General features: G+C 42.7%; 1 long non-coding RNA gene across 4 annotated transcripts in view; it reads left to right on the top strand.

The window, feature by feature from the left end:
- Positions 1-21040, top strand: part of LOC149128150 (uncharacterized) — an 83677-nt gene that overhangs the window by 33752 nt on the left and 28885 nt on the right. The window contains exon 1 of one of the 4 annotated variants that reach the window (XR_016229480.1): positions 6281-6691. The exons of the other annotated variants lie outside the window; for them this stretch is intronic. This is a non-coding gene — a long non-coding RNA (uncharacterized LOC149128150). Of the gene's footprint in view, positions 1-6280; positions 6692-21040 lie in introns of those variants that run through there. 4 annotated transcript variants of the gene reach the window in all.

Below are 21040 nucleotides of genomic sequence, written 5' to 3'. Positions count from 1 at the left end.
TTACCAGGCCACTCCATAACCACTTACTGCTGGCTGAAATATCACATATGCAATGGCTAATAGCAGCAAACTACTGTTATAGTGCCAATAAATAGCTGCAATATTCAATACAGCTAACTTGTCTGTTGTGCTTCAAGGCAAGCAGGTTTGGTTGGAAGAGAATAAGTGTACTAATCAGCTTTTCATCACTGTAAGTAAAATACCTGTGAGGAGTTTCTAAGGAAGGAAGGTTTATTTTGGCTTACAGTTTTGGAGGTTCACAGTCGAAGACTAGATGGCCTAATTACTGAGGCATTTGAGCAAGGCTAAGGGATGGCGGAACACTTGCAGAGGGAGGATTGCATGGCCAGCCAGGAAGCAGAGAGAAATAGAAAGCAGGCTTATATAACTCTCTCCCAAGAACTACCTTCCAAGAACAATGACCTAAAGATCTCCCACTGGGCCCAGCTCCTAGACATCATATATAGTATTTATGTCTTGATCATGCAGCCATTTGTTTACAGTTTGGCACATGGCAGAGAGTTGACAGCTTCAGAAAGGAGGTACTAGCAGAGGAGGGCTACCTGACTGTATATGAAATAGGTACCACCTGGGCATTTCTACCTAAAGGTGTTCATCAGAAAGGTACAAAGCCCCAGCTGGATGTCTCTGAGAACCTGATTCACGATGCTTGCTTTCTGATGCCTCTCTTCCTGATCTTCCCGATCACCTTTCTTACCAATGGCTTTCTCCTCTTTGTGTAGGGGATTAAATTATTTAAAAGAGCCTTTTTACGTCTGGAATATCTTTTCGTATTTTATAAAGATCTCATTCAGGGGCTAAGTTATGGTGCAGCAGGGTGAATTGCTGCCTGTGAGGCTAGCATCCCATATCTGAGTGCAGGTTCAAGTCCTGGCTACTTCCCTTCCAGTCCAGTTTCCTGCTAATGCACCTGTAAAGGCAGTGGAAGATGGCCCAAGTACTTGGTTTCCTGCCACCCATAGGGTATAAACCCTGATGGAGTTTTTGGTTCCTGGCTTCCGTCTGGCCCAGACTCACTCACTTTGGGGAGTGAACCGGCAGATGGAAAATTGACTCATTCTGTCTCTTTCTGCCTTTCAAATAAACAAGTAAATCTTTTTTTAGAAGAAGATCTCATTTAAAATTAACAACTAATATATATTTATTATAGAAACAGAAGAAATGCTGATAAGCATAAGGAAGGGGTGAAATGGGACCCCATCTCCTAAAGATAACCCCTACTAAAACTTTGATGTATAATGTTCCAGACTTTTTCCTATGTTCATACATTTTCTTAGAAAAGCAGGGTTGCAGTGAACAAACTTTTGTAATGTGTTTATCACTGAATCTGTGTTGTCTGCTTTTCCATGTTAATACTATCCTTCAAGATCATTATTTTGTGATGACTGCATAATGTCACTTTTTTTTTTTTTTTTTTTTGACAGGCAGAGTGGACAGTGAGAGAGAGAGACAAAGAGAAAGGTCTTCCTTTTGCCGTTGGTTCACCCTCCAATGGCCACCGCGGCTGGCACGCTGCGGCCTGCACACCTCGCTGATCCAAAGCCAGGAGCCAGGTGCTTCTCCTGGTCTCCCATGCAGGTGCAGGGCCCAAGAACCTGGGCCATCCTCCACTGCACTCCCGGGCCACAGCAGAGAGCTGGCCTGGAAGAGGGACAACCGGGACAGAATCCGGCGCCCCAACCGGGACTAGAACCCGGTGTGCCGGCACCGCAGGTGGAGGATTAGCCTAGTGAGCCATGGAGCCGGCCATAATATCACATTTTATCAATGTGTTATGATTTATTCAATTACTTTTGGCACATAGATTCTAATTTTTAAGAAAGATTTATTTACTTATTTATTGAATTTTTTGAAAGGCAGAATGATAGAGAAAGCAAGGAAGAGAGAGAGAGAGAGATGGGTCTTCCATCTTTGAGTTCACTTTCCAGATGCCCACAACAGCGAGGGCTGGGCTGAAGCTGGAGCCCAGAATTCCATCTGGAGCGCCCATGTAACTGGCAGGGGTCCAAGCACTTGAGCCATCATCTGCTGCTCCCAGAATGCATTAGCACAAAGTTGGATTGGAAGCAAAGTAGCTGAGACTTGAACCAGGGACTCTGATATGGGATTCAGACATCCCACATGACAGTTTGACCTGCTGTACCACAATGCTTGACTCTTGTACTTCTTTATTTTTCTTGCTTGACTGCAATGCTTCAGATGTCCATAACAGTGCTAAATAATGGTAGTCACAATGAGCATCCTTTTCTTTTTTTCTGATTTTAATGTTAGTAACTCCAGTATTTCACTAGTAAGTGTGACGTCTGTGTTTGATTTGAGATTAAATAATATCTATCATGTTAAGAAGACATTTTCAAATTCCATTTTACTAATTTAAAAAATGGTGTTGAATTTTATCAAATGCCTTTTCAAGATTATCTCTTGTGGTAATCCAAAAGCTTTTCTTTATTTTCTTCATTGACTTAATTAAGTCTTGATTATGCTAATAAATTCCTTAATTCATGGTTTACAACTTTATGGTAAAGTTATGTTTATATATGAGGTTGGTCTGTGGTTTTCTATATTATGCTTTATTTATGTAATTTTTAAAGTCAGTGGTTTTATGTCAGCTTTCTGTTACTTTTGAATTTGAATTTTTTATGTAGCTTGGAAATTATCTGTGACTTTAAGCTTAGAGAGAACTTGATTGTGTAAGCAATCTGGGCTAAAAACTTTTCTTGGAAACAATTTCTTAATGTCATTTGTGTTTTTCCACAGTTATCGATCTGTTGTTTTTCAATTTTGTCTTAGGTCAGTTTGTCTCTAATGTTTTGGCTATGCCCCCATAATATTTTGATATGTGGTAATCCTATTTTTGAAAAATTTAAGCAATCTATAAATACCTTTTTGATTTTTTTCTTCAATAAATAATTTTTCTTTTAAAGACGAACTGCAAAATTTTTCCAAGATCTTGGCTTCTTATTGTTAACTTAAGTTTTTAAATTCATTTATAGTTTTATGACTCTATGTGTGATCTATGTGTGATAGTATGTGTCAAGAACAATCTCTTCTGGTGGGAAGTTACTTAAGATATCTTGGTGGCCTAATGTCAACTCAAGTTTTGCAAAACTTTCTTATATATTTTTCTGAACAGAATAAATAGATCTTTCTCTTTAATGTGTCAATTTTTTCCTATTAGGCATCCATGGTAAGATTTAAAATGGACAAGTCAGAAGCATTTGATAATGCTGACGAAAGTTTGTAAGGATATGGACACAAAGAAATAATTAAATATTGAGTAAGAAAAAAAAAAGCAAAAGCAGAGAAAAGCACAAAAGGGGGAGGTAGTGAAGAGAGGGAAGCCCTGTCTTCTGGGAAAACAAAGTGCTTAAGACACCATCATGGCCCCTGAGGAGCACTCAGCCCTGAAGTGGAAAAGATAAATTGAAGGCAGAGACAAGATTTGGGGAGGCAAAATGACTAATTGAGACAACAGGAGAGTCATTCAGTAATCCATTAGAACCCAGGAGAGATGTTAGAGAACAAGAAGGGTAGAGGGGATTTCAGATTGAAGGGGCAGATAGAAGAGAGGTGCGTGTAGGAGGCCACAGCAGGTGGGAGTGAAATCTTACAGAAGCACAGAAGAACGGTCAAGGAGTGCTTGATCAGTGGGTCAAACGTGGCTGAAAGGTCAAATAGAACCAAAGCAAAAAAGTGTCTCTTGCCCTCTGTCTTGGGTACTGGGGAGAGTAGTTCCCCCGAGGTGGGGGAAGAAGACAGACAATGAGCAGGTTGTGACTTGAGAGGGATGTGAGATGATGGAGGCAAGTATTTCTCCAGAGGCTCCACCGTGAAGGGAATGAATGAGGTAGGCAGGTAGTTGAAGACCAATGAACAGAATGACTGTAGTTAGGACATAAAAACAAGGTGAGCATGTTTAAAGGATGAGGAGATGAAGGGGGGGTGGTGGGTGGAGCCTGGTTGTCGCTGAGAGTCCTGAACTGGAGGGAGACACAAGCCTGGGTGGGAGGAGGCACCTCTTCTTGAGATGAAGGAAATGGTTGGGCCCCGCAGGCAGCTTGGGCAGAAAGGCAAGGTCTGCCCATTTCTTGGCAAGGCAGGATGGTGTCGTTATAGAACCTTGAGCACATTCCTAGACCGTCACTGAGGCGCCTAGCGTCTTGTTCTGCACGTTGATGGTTTGCTTCATGGGAATGACTCAGGATCCATGCCTCCCTGCCCTGCCAATAGAACTTGGAAAAAAATCTCTACACGTAGCTATTGTTTTCTCTGATGGTCATTGAAGAGTTTCCAGAAGTCTCTAACTATGTGGTGTTAACTGAAAATGAGAGTTTTGCAGGGAAACCAAAGATGAGGTTTTATTCATGAAGAGAAATGGAGCATTTAAAGCTGGAAACAACCAGTCAGTTGCTCTGAGCTGGCTGTTCTGCATGACTGAGTTTGGTTGCAGGTTTTACACTTTTCTTATAGGGCGAGTATATGCTTTGAGTCAAGTTTAAACAATACCGATTAATGTGGGGTTGTCAATCACATTGAAAATGAAAAAAATACTTCATTGAAAATGGAAGAACACCTGGTAATGCCCAACGGACTTGATTATTGATTAGGGAGGTACATTATATTTCCACATGCATTCCCGGAGATGTTCTGGATATGCTAAGACTGGCAAACATTGGGGTGGTGAACTACTGTTCCTACAAGGGCCCAATGACATCAGGTCATTCTTTAAGGCACAGTAAATGCTTCCTTGCCCATGGCTCCTGTTTTCTTAGTCACAGTTGAGGTTTGTTGGAGGGTCCTGTTACCTGGGAATTAGCTGCAAGACATCTTTATAGCAGGGAGGGCATCCTGGCTGGTTTAGGCCTCTTTAGAATTTAAGCCCACAGTGGTATGCAGTGGATTATCAGCATGATTAACTCAGCTGATTGTTAATTAAGTGACTGACAGATGCCCACAGCTCACAGAAGTTTCTGTTATGGTAAATACAAACTATAAATAAATTAGAGTAGTATTTCAGATCCTCAGTAGGCCTCTTTCCCTTTCTGTTTCTAACTAAAGATTCGCATCAACACATGAACAAAAGTGCCTATGAAGGTGACATTCCTTCTGATGTATAAAGTTTATTTCAATTACTAACTTCAAACTCTTAGGAATACATTTGGACACTTGCCTGGTTTTCCCTAATTTCTCTATTTGCATTTTGGGCTCTCACAAGTTGATAATAAATTAGTGCCCTTAAAACATGGCAAGACAGAGGTGTTTCTCTCTCTTCTCCTCCCTCCCTCCTTTTCCCCTTTCCTTCCTCTATTATTCCAGATAATATTCTGTCTTCTACATGGAGGGAAACTTCTGGTTTAATTATCCTGTAGATAATTATGAGATAAACCACAGACAAGAAAGATTTCCCACGTCTGTTGCTATACTGAGTAAGTTTTCACTTACTAAAAATCAAAGTTGACAGTCTAATGGTTCAGAAATCCCCTGGGGGGATTTTAACCACCTTTTTTGGATGTTCACTTGGCCAAATACGCTGACTTTGTCAAATCTCCACTCTACGCTAAAGGATAAGCTCAGGTGCTGATTTTGGGAAGTGTTTCCCTTACCATACCAAGTCAGGCACCCGAAGTCAGAGCTATCCAAACTCCACTACTTGGAAGGCTTTGCTTGCACAGGAAGATGAAACGGCCGGAGGAGGCAGACGTAGAAAGGTCAGCTCAGATGAGAAGCATGAATTCCACAAAACATCTAGGATGGGTTCCTACTTTTGTGAGCAGCAAAGAAACTGTAGGTTGGTCCAACTTCCCAGCACACAAAGGCAGCGGCCGTGCATCTGCAAGACGGATGCTTGGTAAATCTGGTGATTGTTTCTGTTTGCACTCCCGCACCAATGATCGTCTCAACTGCTCTGCTTAGACTTTGACACCAGAGAACAGATAACTGCACAAGTTTGGTCTCCAGCTACCAGAAATCACTTCCATTCTCTCTTTACATAAAGCTGCTTTTGCTACTCCTCATTAACTCCTCACATACTGGCCGCTGCGCATGGCCTTGGAAGTCAACATGGAGCATTCTGGGATGGATGGTGAGGGTGTGCCTTGCCTTCCTCGGGATAGTGGGCTTTGCCTTGCGCCTCTTCCAACAAACCAGAGCCTGGGGTGCTGAGAAAATGAAACCAGGCAGGCTGCGGTGCTGCGGGGCCACCTGAGACGCAAAGCAGCAGCCACCTGCGGTGCGAGCCCGCGCTTCCTTCTTTCTAGCTGTTAAAGAGCCCCAGGGAAGCCCAGAGTGCGAGCAGAGAGGGTAGGGCCTGGAGCCTCCCCACCCCACCCCACCCCCAGCACAATTAACTTTCCACTCACAGTGACCTGCCCTCCAGTGTGGCTTATCAGCTGTTGGGCTTTTGTCGCTAAAAGAAAACAAATTGTGGAATGCGCTGCTCTGCGTGCTAATGAAACCAAGCCCGGGGGCAGGAGTAGGTTTGCGAATGGGGAGAAGAATGACCCTCAGTTTCTGACCTCCTGGCACCCGGGCGGTATTTATCAGAAGGCGCATGTGACTGGGTAAGACACACAGCCCCAGCTCGAAGGAAACAGCTGCTGGCGGAGTGCTCTGCGCTTGGCAGCTGGACAGTCAGGGCGCTGAAGGGAGTGAGCGAGACCGCCTCAGACCAGTAAGTAACTGGAGAGCTTGCTGTGTGTGTGTGTGCGTGCGCGCGCGTGCCTGCGAGTGAGCGAGTGTGTATGTGTGTGTGTGGCGGGGCAAGCCACCGGCTCGCAGCCTTTTATTTTACTTTGATTTTGGTTTCGCTCTGATGCTATAAAAGGATATATCTTATTTGTACTGCTGAATAGCCATTTGTGTTTTTACTGACCTGTTAAGAACCTCCTATTTTCAGCAACGTTCTCTTTCGACTTTGAGGATGAGTGGGGTGCATTGCTTGATTCTTGTCTCTGAAGCAGTGAGTTTATTTCCAGGTGTCTAGGATTTTTATAATCTATGATATTGAGGTGAGAGCCAAAGTTCAGGTCATGAAGGTAGAGAACTACTCCAAGTGAGCTGATGATCGGATTAGATTTTAATCAGTTTTAACTTGAAAATACAGTTGTTTAAAATAACTTGTGAATTTATTGTACAGTTGAGTTGACCATTCCTAGTCCATTCTGAATATTTCATTTAACGATGTAGAACAGTCTGTAATATGGAGACCTGCTAAAATAATATTTGGATTAGAAATAATATTCAGAATCTACGCATGCTTTCCAACTCATTGAAAGCATGTTTTATAGCTCTTTTCTTCAACAAGCTAATCCACCTTTATTATTTTAAAGCTACAATTCTTAGCCCTGGTGTTCCTTAATTCAGTGTTTTTATGATGCTCAGGGTCTTTCTTCCTTGTTTATGACCCGGATTATAAACGTGCTGCCTGAAGCCGGGTATGGGGAGGGCTGGGCGGTTCCGCTGGCATCTCCAGAACCAGAGAGGACCCGGGACCAGACCGATCTCTCTGGGGTTCATTCAGCAATAAGGGCGCCCGCCCTCGGGACACCAGCAACGCAGCCATCCTACTGGGACCCAGCCGTTGTTCAAGGACCTCGGTCCTGCCGTAGCCACCAGACAGAATGCGTAAGAGGAAGGGAAAAAGAGGAAATGGGAGTGGGCAGGACCCTGAAGAGATGACAAAACCTCTGAATCTGGGCTGTAAGGAGATAACCAAACAGACTCTTTTTTTGGGATTGCCTGGCCGTTAGGGAGGCTGAGCAGAGCGGTGGTTTTGTTCACAGTTGTTTTTCTTGCTTCGAGCCTAGGCCACCCTGAAGGGCGCTTGATTCTACCGCTGACTGAAGGCTTGTCCTGAGGCCTCAACTTGGAGGGTTTGCGCGCGATGTCTGTCTCCTCTCCTACCGCTGTTCTCTCTCCGCCCCGGTTGTTCGTGGAGCAAGGGTTGACATGAAGCAGGGCATGCTGGTCCTAAGGCGGAGTTTCCCGCCACACAGCTGGGCTGAGGGAAAGCTTTTCAGATGCCCAGCTTGAAAAAACACCTGCTCTGAGATTAAAAAGCTCGCCCCTTTCTTTTCTTGCAAATGCGGGGAGAATCTACAAAACCTGGAGCGTCAATGAGAAAAAATAGTTTCAGCTCCTCTGTTCCTCTTTGTGCCACGCCACGGTGCGAGCTCGCTCCGGGGGTCAGCTGGAGGCCACGTGGCCTGTTACTTCCCTGTCTGATTGCAGGGAGCCCACTCCGCGTCCCCACCCCGTGCTGCGCCCTTCTGTGGAGAGTTTGCTTCTGGAATAGCTTCACTTTTCCCACAGGTCGTTAGTGGAGAAGAACTCTGCCATGAAATCATGTCGCTCGAGTAACAGAGCTTTCTGTAATGAAACAGAATATCTAAATGGAAGTCAAGATATTCTCATCTGATTTTTTTGAACACTCACACATTATTTAAAGAAAATTCTGGGCTGGCAGTGGGATACAGCAGGTCAAGTTGATGCCTGCAGCACCAGCATACATTTTGGGTTCTGGTTCTGAGTCCTGGCTGCTCCACTTCTGATCCAGCTCCCTGCTAATGCACCTGGGAAAGCAGTGGAAGATGGGCCAAGTCCTTTGGTCCCTGCCGCCTATGCACCCATGTGGGAGACTGGGAAGAAGCTCTTGGCTCCTGGCTTTGGTTTGGCCCAGTCCTGGCTGATGTGGCCATCTGGGGAGTGAACCAGTTAGTGGATGGAAGAGCTTTCTCTCTGTCTGGACTTCTCTCTCTGTAACTGTCTTTCAAGTAAATAAATAAATTATTAAAAATACAATAATGTCTTGAATTTTAAAATAATAGTAACAGGACAATTAAAATAATTATTTTATATGCAATGTTATATCCATGGAGTCAAAGGCCTTTAGGCCTAGATAGGAATTATAGAATGTGCAATTTAATGTCATCATATCAAAGACTAGGAAGTTGTAGAAAATTTATTCCCATTACAGTACAGAGCCAGAAGAAAGAGCTCAAGGCTTCTGTGGCTCTTGTTACCATAATATTAATGTTAATAATTATCATTATTACTGTACACTTACTGTGCTGATATGCTAAGCAAGTATATTTAATTTTTAGCATTCTCACATTAACTCTGTGCTATATATTATTATGATTGTGATTCCACTTTTATAGAGGGAGAAACTGAGATTAAGACACCCCCCCTTAGTCTATACCTGTCACAGGCAGGAGTGATACCTAGATTTGACTCCAGAACCTATATACATTAGAAAATAAAAGTGGAGGGGCTGGCATTGTGGCATAGCGGGTAAGGCCACCATCTGCGACACCAACACCCACAGCCTATGTGGGCACCAGTTTGTGTCCCCACTATTCCACTTCCAATCCTGCTGTCTGCTAATGGCCTGGGAAAAGAAGCGGAAGATAGTTCAAGTGTTTGGGCTCCCGTCACCCAAGAAGGAGGCCCCAAAGAACCTCCTGGCTTCAACCTGGCCCAGCTCTGGCTGTTGCAACCATTAAGGGAGAGAACCAGCAAATGGAAGATCTCTCTCTCTCTCTGTCTTTCCCCCTTTCTCTGTAACTCTCACTCTCAAATCTCTAAAAATAAAATAAAAGTAGAATGCTTATGCTAATCCCACACATTTACCCTTAACAACTCATGAAACGCAAATGAGAGTATTAACTGGAACAATAAGATCAGACACACCATGTGTGTTATGGTCCTGCTCAATGCTCCATGGCAGGAAGGGCTAGGTTTCCCCCTGTGACAGTCCAAGTCCAAGCGCCACAGGACTTGTTTCTCTTTGAAAATAGTTCAGTAATTGCCTTCACATCCGTCAGACCAGCAGCTGAGAGCTTTGTTGTTAACCTCACTGCCTTTTCTCAGTTTTTCCTGATACTCCTTTCCCTTGGAGGACACCCACTCCATCCAGGGCCCACCTCAAATGGCTTGTAGCTTGCCTTGTGTTGGTGAAACTACTGTCAGACCTGTTTCTTTTGGCTCAACTTAGCAGATTGATTGTCCAAGTAGGTTGTTTATGAATAGAAACAACACGGTCCGTCACTGTGTTTGTCCTAAGCTCTGAGTGTGAGTGTGTGTGTGTGTGTGTGTGTGTATGTGCTGTGGGTCTGGGGCAGGGGGCTGGCTGCGAGTGCACAAGGAAGAGAGATGTGCATTTCTTTGCAGGCTACGATGCTGCCTGCTCCTGCCATTTGTTCTGAGTCATACTCCTCCCCTCATCTGCTGCATATCTCAACACTGGCTGCCTCACTTGTGGGCCGTGAACCTTGGATATTTTTGGGTCATGAGACAGAGCCCTTGCAGAAACCTACTGTTTAAACCCTTTTAAAAATTCCATTTGGCTCTCCACATTCCTCTGCTTGGTTAAATGTCAAAATTAGGTTGGAGATTATGAGAAAGAGCAGTGGGTAATGCATAAACAGCAGCAGGGGGTCCCTTGGTTAACAGGGAATTAAGCACGTAGGCCATGCATGGTTGTCATTGACAAAGTTATCAATGTTTTCCCAAGGTTGTTGTATCAAAATTACGCATTTTGAAGATCAATCTATTTCTAACAAGAAAAGGGAGTTTTTACTCTTTATTTCTACCAGTCTGTAGTCTAAAACTAAGCCCTACTCAATAGTAGTTAGTGCTGCAAGTTGTGAAGCCAGAACCATTGCCAGTGGGAATTACTGCCATAGAAACTGGCATAGCCCAGGGGGTGTTGTGTGGAGATGCATGAAATGGGCTCCAAATCAATCATTAGAGTCCACGAGTCATACTCCAGAGTTGGTTTGAAGCTCAATAAAATGCTTCATTAATATCTAGAGAACTTTTATGAAGTGGAAACAAATTCTATGGTGCAGTGCTTGTTTGATTTGTTTTTGCCAGATTGTGTTTTTCAAAGACCTCTGTTCCCAAAGAGTTCACTCCCTTAGATCCCTCTTTTTCCTGGTGAGCTCTGTTATGGTCCCTGAAGTTAACTCTTTGAGTATCATGTTCCCATTGCTTTAAGGGATTTGAAGTTTTGGGGTTTTTGCTGTTTCAAGCGATCATTTTAGCTCCAGAGTCTGCTTGTAGAGTCACTGTGCTTTAATCTTTAAGCTTCTCTTTGATGTTGAACACAAACCTCTGTATTTATATGGGAATTTACTGGCATCTGTTACTTTCTTGCACTTTGCCACAATCCAATGGAAGAAAGAAGGCATGGTCACCGTAGTTTACCGAGAAGAAACAGAGAATGAGAGAAAGCGAGCAGCTTGTCCATGGCCCTGGCATCAGTAACTGGCAGAATTCAGCGAAGTCTCCAGTCTACTGCTGCATCCCAGGTTTTTCCTTTTAGTTTGTGCTGTCTTCTATAGAAAGACCACTTTCAACCATTTCATGACCATGCTCTTCTGAGATGAAAAGCACTACAACTTGTACTACTGTCTCCTGTTAGCAAAGGGTAACTGATTGGCTGATTTGTGATATGCCTTCTCATTCATATTCGTGGTGATACTTCCAAAGCCTGTGAACATTTTACTTCAGGAACAGGATCAGCTTAGTTGCAGGCACAGTAGTATTTGCTTAAGGTAATTTTTTTTTTTAAAGATTTTTATTTGGGGCTGGTGCTGTGGCATAGCTGATAAAACTGTCATCTGCAGTGCCAAGATCCCACATGGGCACCAGTTTGAGTCCCAGCTGCTCCACTTCCAATCCAGCTCTCTGCTATGGCCTGAGAAAGCAGTAGAAGATGGTCCAAGTCCTTGGGCCCCTACACGTGTGTGGGAGACCTGGAGGAAGCTCCTGGATCCTGGCTTTGGGTCGGCCCAACTCCAGCTGGTGCAGCCGTTTGGGGAGTGAATCAGCGGATGAAAGACTTTTCTATCTCTGCCTCTCTCTGTAACTCTGCCTTTCAAATAAATTAATTAATTTAAAGATTTAATCTAAAGAGGCAGAGGAAGAGAGAGAGAGATTGATCTTGCATCGATGGTTCACTCTCCAGGTGGCCACAATGGCCAGAGCTGGGCCGATCTAAAACCAGGAGCCAGGAACTTCCTCCAGGTCTCCCATGTGAGTACAGAGGCCCAAGTACTAGAGCCATCTTCCACTGTTTTCCCAGGCAATTAGCAGAGAGCTGGACTGGAAGAGGAGCAGCTGGAACATGAACTGGCACCCACATAGGATGCCAGTGCCGCAGGCCAAGGCTTAGCCTACTATGCCACAGTGCCAGCCCCCTCAAATCGTATTTTTAAAGGAACTTAGTGATCATTTTCCTCTCCTACAGACCCCATGTGGTTAAATTAGAGTCATACCAACTATGACATGATGTAACTCTCAGTTTTTAGAGATAAAAACTCTAAACTGGTTGCTTTCTGAGATACTAAAAAAAAAAAGGCAGTCTGCTTTTCAGTATGCACACTCCTTGCTTAACAAAACCATAAGCATTCTGGGAAGTTCTGTTGGTCATAGCAACCTTATTCCCTCAGGAAAATAATCTACTGTGACCACCAGGAACAGTGTCTACTGTGACCATTTCCTGCTACACAGTTTTCTGCCCACAACTGAGAGAGTCTCAGCTTGCTAGAATAATTGAAATGCTTCACTATCAGTAAATTTTCTGAAATGGCAATCCAGTTCATTGTATAACAGCATCAGAATGTTGGCAGGGTCATAACAATGACATGTGTGATGCCTGATGATTTTACAGTGCAGTTGCATATTGCAATGACCAGGGCTTTTGGGGCCTGGGGAAGGCAAGTGAACAGATTTGTGACAAAAGGAACTATTATGGGGTTTCTTTCCAAAGTAACTTTTCTTTTTGGGTGGGTGGGGGGGTATGAATATGAAAGCCAGGTTTCTTTGAATTTTCAAGATCCCTGAAGACATTTGACTCATGAACTGACCAAGGAGCATTATTCTTAGTGACAACTGTAATAATCAGAACTTTTGGTGCTTTCTGGCCAAAAGAGAAAGAAAATGGAAAAAAAAAAAAAAAGAAATGAATCAGTGGATTAAAAGTCTACCATTCTAAATTATAATTTGTAGAATTTGAAATAAAATATATCCTTTTTTAAGATAAGTCTTGATGACTATGTTATAAGCAGATAATTGAACTCAATATTATAGATGATTTATGTGTTCAAAGCTGCAGATATCCCAAGAGTTATGAATTTTCTATTTGATCAGGTTGATAATTTTTTTTTCTGAAGGCTTCTCTTTTTGCCACATGCTGCCCTATCTTTTCCCACAAATAGTCTAAGACTCTTGCATAGATCATTTTGCGATTGATTTGCTTTAGTGTTGTTTGTGTGCTCAGAGTTTTAGCTTTGAACATGTTCCATGTACAATCGTTGACAAAGAAGTAGTAATAAGGAGAAAATAGCATGAAAAAAATTAAATTCTAATCCCAGCGTATCATTTTAGTCACTGCTTTTCTATTGTTTGTTTCAAAAATCACAGACAGGAATCTATATTTGAGTGTATGTAAGTGATTTTAACTACTTCTCTTTTTCTCCTGTGGGGCATTTGCACAGAAGTAGCAACCTTAACAGTGAACTGGTCTGAAGGAAAGGGATGGGCTGGCCAGGAACTCGGGAAATGAGACTGTCAGTTTGTGATGGAATTTGATTGCAATTTAAAAAACATACATTGGCTTAGTCATCCCTCTTTTGTTTTGGGAAATAAAATTTTTCCTTCTGCTTAACAGTTCAGAATGGACTAAACCAAGTTTCCTTGGAGTCTTTTACATATATTAACTTTGGAAAGCTGTTACTGTGATTCCTTACACACAAACGTTGATTTTACAAAATACTTTAGACTTGGAATCAAGGAACAGAGAACTAGTATTCTTTTCCGGTCACACTCTAACAACTTGCTCTGTGACTATCAAGGGTGAATTTTCTCAATAATAAAATTAATATAGATTTCTGTGGCTCAAACTATATATTAATTATTTTATTATTTCTTTTATTTATTTACTTATTTAAAAGGCAGTGTTAGAGAGGGAGAGACAGAGAGCTTCCATCCACTGGTTTACTTCCCAAATGGCCACAACAGTCAGGGCTGGGGCAAGCTATGCCAGGAGCCAGGAGCTTCTTCTGGTCTCCCACATGGGTGCAGGGGCCCAAAGACTTGGGCCATCCTCTGTTGCTTTCCCAGGCACGTTAGCAGGGAGCTGGATCACAATTGGAGCAACCGGGACTCGAACTGGTGCCTGTATTGTTTTACCCACTGTGCCATAGTGCTGGCCGTTTATTATTTCTTATACACTTGAGGAATAGAAATGCAGAGAGAGAGAGAGTAAGAGAAAGAGAGAGAGGGAGAGAGAGAGAAGATGATAGGCAGATAGCCAGAGAGAGCTCCCATCCACTGGTTCCTCTCCAAATGCCTGCAGTGGCTGAGACTGGCCCAGGGAGAGAGCCAGGAGCTGGGAACCAAATCCAGACCTCTGGAGTAGGTAGCATGAACCCAATTACTTAGGCTGGCACTGCTGCTTCCTGGGGTCTGCATTGGCAGGGGGATGGAATTTAGGAGGCAGAGCTGGGACCCACGCCTGGTCACTTCAGTGTAGAATACAGCATCATAATCGCCAGGCTAAAAGAGTATTCTGCTCAAGAATTTTAAACAGTTTGAATTGAAGAACTGAATATAATCTCCCTGCTTGGTCCTGGAAAACTCATAACATGACTTCAATTTGACTAAACTTTGGATTCTGCTCCAGCTTTCAGTTCTGCTTTTTAAAAGTAGAAAGTATTTCATTTATGTATGGAATGCCTGCTTTCAAAATCACATGAGTAAACAGGATATTTTAGAGATTATTTTTTAATGGCAAGGACAGTGCCCAGTTGGAATGGTGGTACTGGAGATTTCTCTTAGTCCATTTCTGACCCCAGTCACTGTTGATTCTGGGATGACTCTGCGTTTTTCTATGTTCCATCTCTAGTAGGCATTTAAACTGTGACTGCTCTTTAGAGAGGAAATAAAACATTAATTTTTACATAACCAGAGGTAGACATTATTGTTGACCTGCTAGCAGATCAGAAAAATATTTTTCAGAGACGTCAGGTACCATACACCTTGCAAGGCCACAGTCTGAGTCTTCCTAGAAGCAAAGTCCATGCATTTGTCATTCAAACATTTTGTCTCTTACTGTGTCTGAGTTAAAAACTCACTCTGTTTTCATTACTGAGACACTCTCTCACCTGTGATGCTCGGCACATGGGACCCATAGATGTAAGCCTCTGGCAACACTCAAGAATCATTTTACTATTTCAGAAATAAAAAGAGTGTGGCTGATAATGGATGCACCAATTATGATGGTGACTGTTACTAGCAGTGACAGTTTGCTTTAGATTGTATTTGGCCTTTATAAGAAGGGGCATAATATTATAAAAAGAGAGGATATCATACTTAATCCCATAAAATGTGTTTTGGGGCCATGATTACATTTGAGAAAAGAACCAGCCAGACCTTGAAGCAGGACTGATACACTGTATCACATACTATTTTAATTCTTTATGTTTTAGAAGAAATACTACTTTCAACCTCTTTGGAAGTTGTAAGAACTTCGCGTGATGTAAGCCAGTGGTAGTAGTATTATAATATAAGAAATGAAGGTTTCTTTTCTAATTACAAGGATGACTGGGAGATGTGTCATGCATAAAATTCTGCAACTATCTGTAATACTTTCTCACATCAAGCCCGTGGAAGAGAATTAACACGTTTGAAAAACTGTTCTGAGCTTCAGTCTCTAAATGTGGACATTATACTCAACCATAAGTTATTAAAACCTCAATAAGTACAATCTAGTTTATCAGTGCCCTTGTATAGGAGCCAGAATGTAAATATAGTTAACAAAAGTAATTGAAAAACACTCTAAAATACGTTGTCCCATAAGATGATTCATTTGATAAATATTTTTACTTATTATTTAAACAATTATCCCTTTTATTTATTTATTTATCCTAAACAGTTTATTTATTTGAAAAGCATGGTTAGAGAGAGAGGGAGAGAGAGAGAGAGATCACCCATCCACTGGTTCACTCCCCAAATCACATGAGTAAACAATGAAAAGGCCACAATGAAAAGGGCTGGCCAAGCCAAAGCCAGGAGTCAGGAGCTTCTTCTGGGTCTCCCACATGGATGCAGGGGCCCCGGGGACTTGGGCCGTCCTCTGCTTTCCCAGGCACATTAACAGGGAGCTGGGTTGGAAATGGAGCAGCCAGGACTTGAACTGGCACCCATAGGGGATCTTGGTACTGCAGACTGTGGCTTAACCCACTGTGCCACAATGCTGGCCCCATATTTTTATTTTCAAAACATTATTTACGTGTTTATTTATTTTCATTACTTGAAAGGCAGACAAAGAGAGATCTTCCATCTGCTGATTTGCTTCCCAAATACTAGCAACAACTGAGCTTGAGCCTGGCCAAAGCCAGGAGCTTGGAACTCAATCTAAGTCTCCCACATGGGTGACAGAGACCCAAATACATCACCTGCTGTCTCCCAGAATGCTCAGTGTCAGGAAGCTGGATTGGAAGTGGAGGTGGGACTCAAACTCTGGCACTCTGATATGGGATGCAGGCATCCCAAGTAACATCTGACTACTGTGTCAAACACTCTGATTTAGTAAATTTTTTAAAGATATGCTTTTGTGCTATATATTACACAAGCATAAATAATGATATAGACCTTGCCCCATAAATTATTTCCTCCTGGTTAACAGATCAGTATTTTAAACATTTTACATAATCATATTATGATATACAAATATGTTCTACAAAAGAGGGATATGCAAAGTTCTGTGGGAATCCAGGAAAAGGAGATGATTAACTATATCTGGATGAGTCAGGGAAGATACCCTAGGATTGGTGACATAAGAGCTGAGTATAAAAGTCATGGTTTGCAAAGAAAAAAATGTATTTTGCAACAGTCCATTTCTTGCAACGGTAGTGCTTGGTAAAGCTGAATCAGATCTTGTTAAATAGAGAAATAATATATTTGCATTCTGGGGAAAAAAAAAAAAACAAGCTGTGAGAACAGGTTAGAGGAAAAAAAACACCGAAGGCCCAAAGGATACCAGAGACACAGGTTTGAGCCATGGCAGTAGTAATGGAGAAGATGAAAGAATTTGCAGAATATTTGAAAAGTAGAGTTTTACTGGGGCCGGTGCTGTGGCACAGTGGGTTAACACCCTGGCCTGAAGCGCCAGCATCCCATATGGGTGCCAGTTCGAGACCTGGCTACTCTACTTCTGATGCAGCTCTCTGCTATGGCCTGGGAAAGCAGTAGAAAATGGCCCAAGTCCTTGGGCCCCTGCACCCACATGGGAGACCTGGAAGAAGCTCCTGGCTCCTGGCTTTGGATCGGCCTAACTCCAGCTGGTGCAGCCACTTAGAGAGTGAACCAGCGAATGGAAGACCTCTCTCTCTCTCTCTGCCTCTCCTCTCTCTGTGTAACTCTGACTTTCAAATAAACAAACAAATCTTTAAAAAAAAAGTTTTACTCTTGAGATCTGTTGTACAACTGTTGGCGTGTGGAGGAAGCTGAGAAGATTTGGAGGCTTTATTCTGGGTAATCAGCGTATGAATGCACCATTACTGATACTGTGTAGGAATTCCTTGAAAAGTAATTTAGACTCATTCAGCATTATAAAGGGACTGTTGGAAACAAATCCAAAAATAACTTCCTATTGCCCTCAGAGTTTTGAGACTTGGAGCCTTTGGAGTGATTTTGATTGTTCTACCTTAAGAAAGCGATTAACAAAATTTGGAAAATATGCAGAGTAGTTTCTAAAATGTTAACAGGGACAGTAAAACCTCTTGGACAAGCTAAAACCTGAGACCTTTTCAGTTTATATATGATTAATGGTTATAAAATCAGAAAGGCTAATGAACGTGATTTATTTGCCAAAACCCAAACCGCTGGAAATTTGAAAGGGATGAATTTAAAATAATGACAGTAATTTTTGCCCATTTTTATGATGAAAATGTTAAAACAAACAATAAGTTGAAAGAATGATATAGTGAATATCATCAATTCAATTCTGCAATTAGCAATGTACTGTGTTTATTTTTGAACACATATTTTATCCATTCATCTGTCCATTGGTCCATCTTAATTTTTTTATCCAAAATAAGTTGCAGATAGCAGTGCACTTCATCTCAAACACTTCAACATGAATATTGCTTATTAGAATTTAGTATTTATGTATGTAGAATTCATATTTTACATAAGAGATTAGACTCATTAATTTTTAAAATATTTATTTATTTCAAAGTCAGAGTTAGAGAGAGAGACAGAGTGTGCTTCTGAAATCGGAGATGACCCCCTAAAATCTATACGAAAATATGGCCCTTTAAAGTTCCCCAGAAGCACCATCCGGGATGCCACATATACTACCGGAATTTGGGGTGCCATGCGATATCACCATATGCTTATTAATAAATCCCCAATATTAATAAGTGCAAGAGGGTTCTTGCCTAATATTTAGAGAAGAATTCTAATACCGGCACAGATAAAGGAGACAGCATGGTACATTTTAAGCCTTTATTTAGTTAGAAAGATGCATAGGAGAGTGAGAGCTTTATCTAAGAGAGAGGGGTAGATCTGGGTTCATACCGAGCACCAGGAACCAGCCACGTGGAGGAGCATCTAGGCCAGGAAGCCTAGGGTGGGTGGCCTGAAGGCCACACACCCTGGAGGCGCAGGGGTACAGCAAGCCCCCTCCTGGCAAGAGGCCAGGGAAGAAGAAAAGAGTCAGGACACACTGTGTCCCAGGCTTTTAACCCACTTCCAAAGGGGAGTGGTTGATTTACCTGATTGGCTGGTGGGCACCCAGGTGTAGCCAGGTAGGGGCATGAGGTCACACAGGGGTGTGGTGAGGCGTGGTCTTCCAGCTCACAAACCTAATCAATTTTAACCTGTATGCCTGCCTACTTCATTCCCCCCTCAGAGACTCCATCCCTTAATCCTAAGGGGAGTTGATGGATGTCGAATCATCTCTTCTGTAACTGCTTCCTGCTTATGAGGGGCGTAGTGCAGACCCTGCCTATCCAGGGTCTGGAGGGCTCTGCCTATCCTATCTAGCAAATTTGCTTTGTGAGCTGGAGCAGTCTCGGTCATTGCCAACGTCTGTGTCCCCTGCATGGTTATTTGCTCCCAGAAGTCGAGTTCTGAAACATGTAAGTTTGTTAATTAGTATAAGCAAAACTGGAGTAAAACTGATTATAAGTGGGGTACCCCTTTAGATGAAAAGAACATATCTTACAGATTCCCACATAGTGGGAAGTGATAGGCTACCCATTTAAACCCATTTAGCTTGAGTATAGAGAATTATAATCGAAGAAATTATCAGGTAGCTTTATCATCAATAACAGTTCCCAGAAATAATCAAGAAAGGCAGGTAAAGCATGTTTGCCTCAAGGAGACAAAGGCAAATGTTTTACTTGTCCACTGGTTCACTCCCCAGATGGCTGCAGATGCTGGGGCTGGGCCAGGCTGATGGCAAGAGCCCAGAGCTACTTCGGGGTGTCCTATGTGAGTGCAGGAGCCCAGACACTTGGGCCACCTTCTGCTGCCTTCCTCAGGCGTATTACCAAGGAGCTGGATCAGAAGTAGAGCATCCAGGACTTGAACCAGTGCCGCCCATATGGGATTCCAGAGTCACAGGCAGCAGCTTAACCCACTGTGCCACGGCTCTTTTTTTTTTTTTTTTTTTTTTTGACAGGCAGAGTAGATAGTGAGAGAGAGAGAGACAGAGAGAAAGGTCTTCCTTTTTTGCCGTTGGTTCACCCTCCAATGGCCGCCACGGCTGGCACGCTGCAGCCGGCACACCGCGCTGATCCGATGGCAGGAGCCAGGTGCTTCTCCTGGTCTCCCATGGGGTGCAGGGCCCAAGCACTTGGGCCATCCTCCACTGCACTCCCAGGCCACAGCAGAGAGCTGGCCTGGAAGAGGGGCAACTGGGAAAGAATCCAGCGCCCCGACCAGGACTAGAACCCGGTGTGCCGGTGCCGCTAGGTGGAGGATCAGCCTATTGAGCCACGGTGCCGGCCAGCACTGGCTCTTAATTGAGACTCTCTTGATCATCAAAAGTTGCTGCCAAACATAATGGCCACATCAGCTACAAAACAGCCTTTGAGGCACCCAAGAATATTGGCCTGGCAAAGCCATTTTCCTTTCAATAAATGTTTATTGAATTTGAGTGTAATGAAACTGACACTTGCAAATGCAGGTTCTTTGCCAGTAGGTGATGGAACTGGTACTAGGACAAATCACCTCTCAGAGTCTCACACGAGCATCTATCCCTGCTTTTAATAGCTCTGCAAAGTAATGATGCAATGTAGTAGATGATTTGTAAATCAAAGACAGTGCATTCTATACAAAATCATTGTAAGATTGCTCAACAGGGGCAAGTAATTGGGCAATGGGAAAGGAGGTAAAATGTTCTCACAAAAGAGAACTCTTTGTTCATATATTGAAAAAACATGCCTCGCTTCATGTTGATCCTCGGTCTTTCCTCTAAAACAGATTAAAGCAGTTTATGATAAACAACAAAGACAAGGGAAAATCAAACTGAAAATGAGTAACACAAGAATAAAACAAGGGCCAAAATATGCAGGCATAGGGTAGGAAACAAACTTGGATTTCAGAAAGCTTTTTTAAAAAGCTTTTAAATGTTCCCAGTTATGTCAAATTGTAACACGTTAAATCCTGCTAATATATTTGAGAATTAAAGCTCATCTGAGATAATGTCTAAACAATATGCTTGTTTGAATGTTTATTGTTGATGAAGATATCTAGTATTCATGTGCAAACTGGAATCCCAGGCATTTGCTTTCACAAAAAGCAGACATTCTGATACTAGAAAAAAATTTTTGGTATTTGATGGACTTTTTTGGCTTCCATTTTGAGGTGGTAACTCAGTTTGCATCAGTGGTTCTCAGCTGGGAATGATTTGCCTCCTGAGGAACATTTGGCAATGTCTGGAAACATTTTTTCTGTCCCTACTAAGGTTGTGAGTGGAGGATTTCAGGCTAGGTGGATGAAG

This window comes from Oryctolagus cuniculus, chromosome 2 (assembly GCF_051225735.1).
Source record: "Oryctolagus cuniculus isolate XC-2025 breed Fujian yellow rabbit chromosome 2, ASM5122573v1, whole genome shotgun sequence".
Taxonomy (NCBI): Eukaryota; Metazoa; Chordata; class Mammalia; order Lagomorpha; family Leporidae; genus Oryctolagus; species Oryctolagus cuniculus.
The sequence above is the reverse complement of the archived record's forward strand: the minus strand, read 5'-3'. Positions and strand labels throughout refer to the sequence as shown.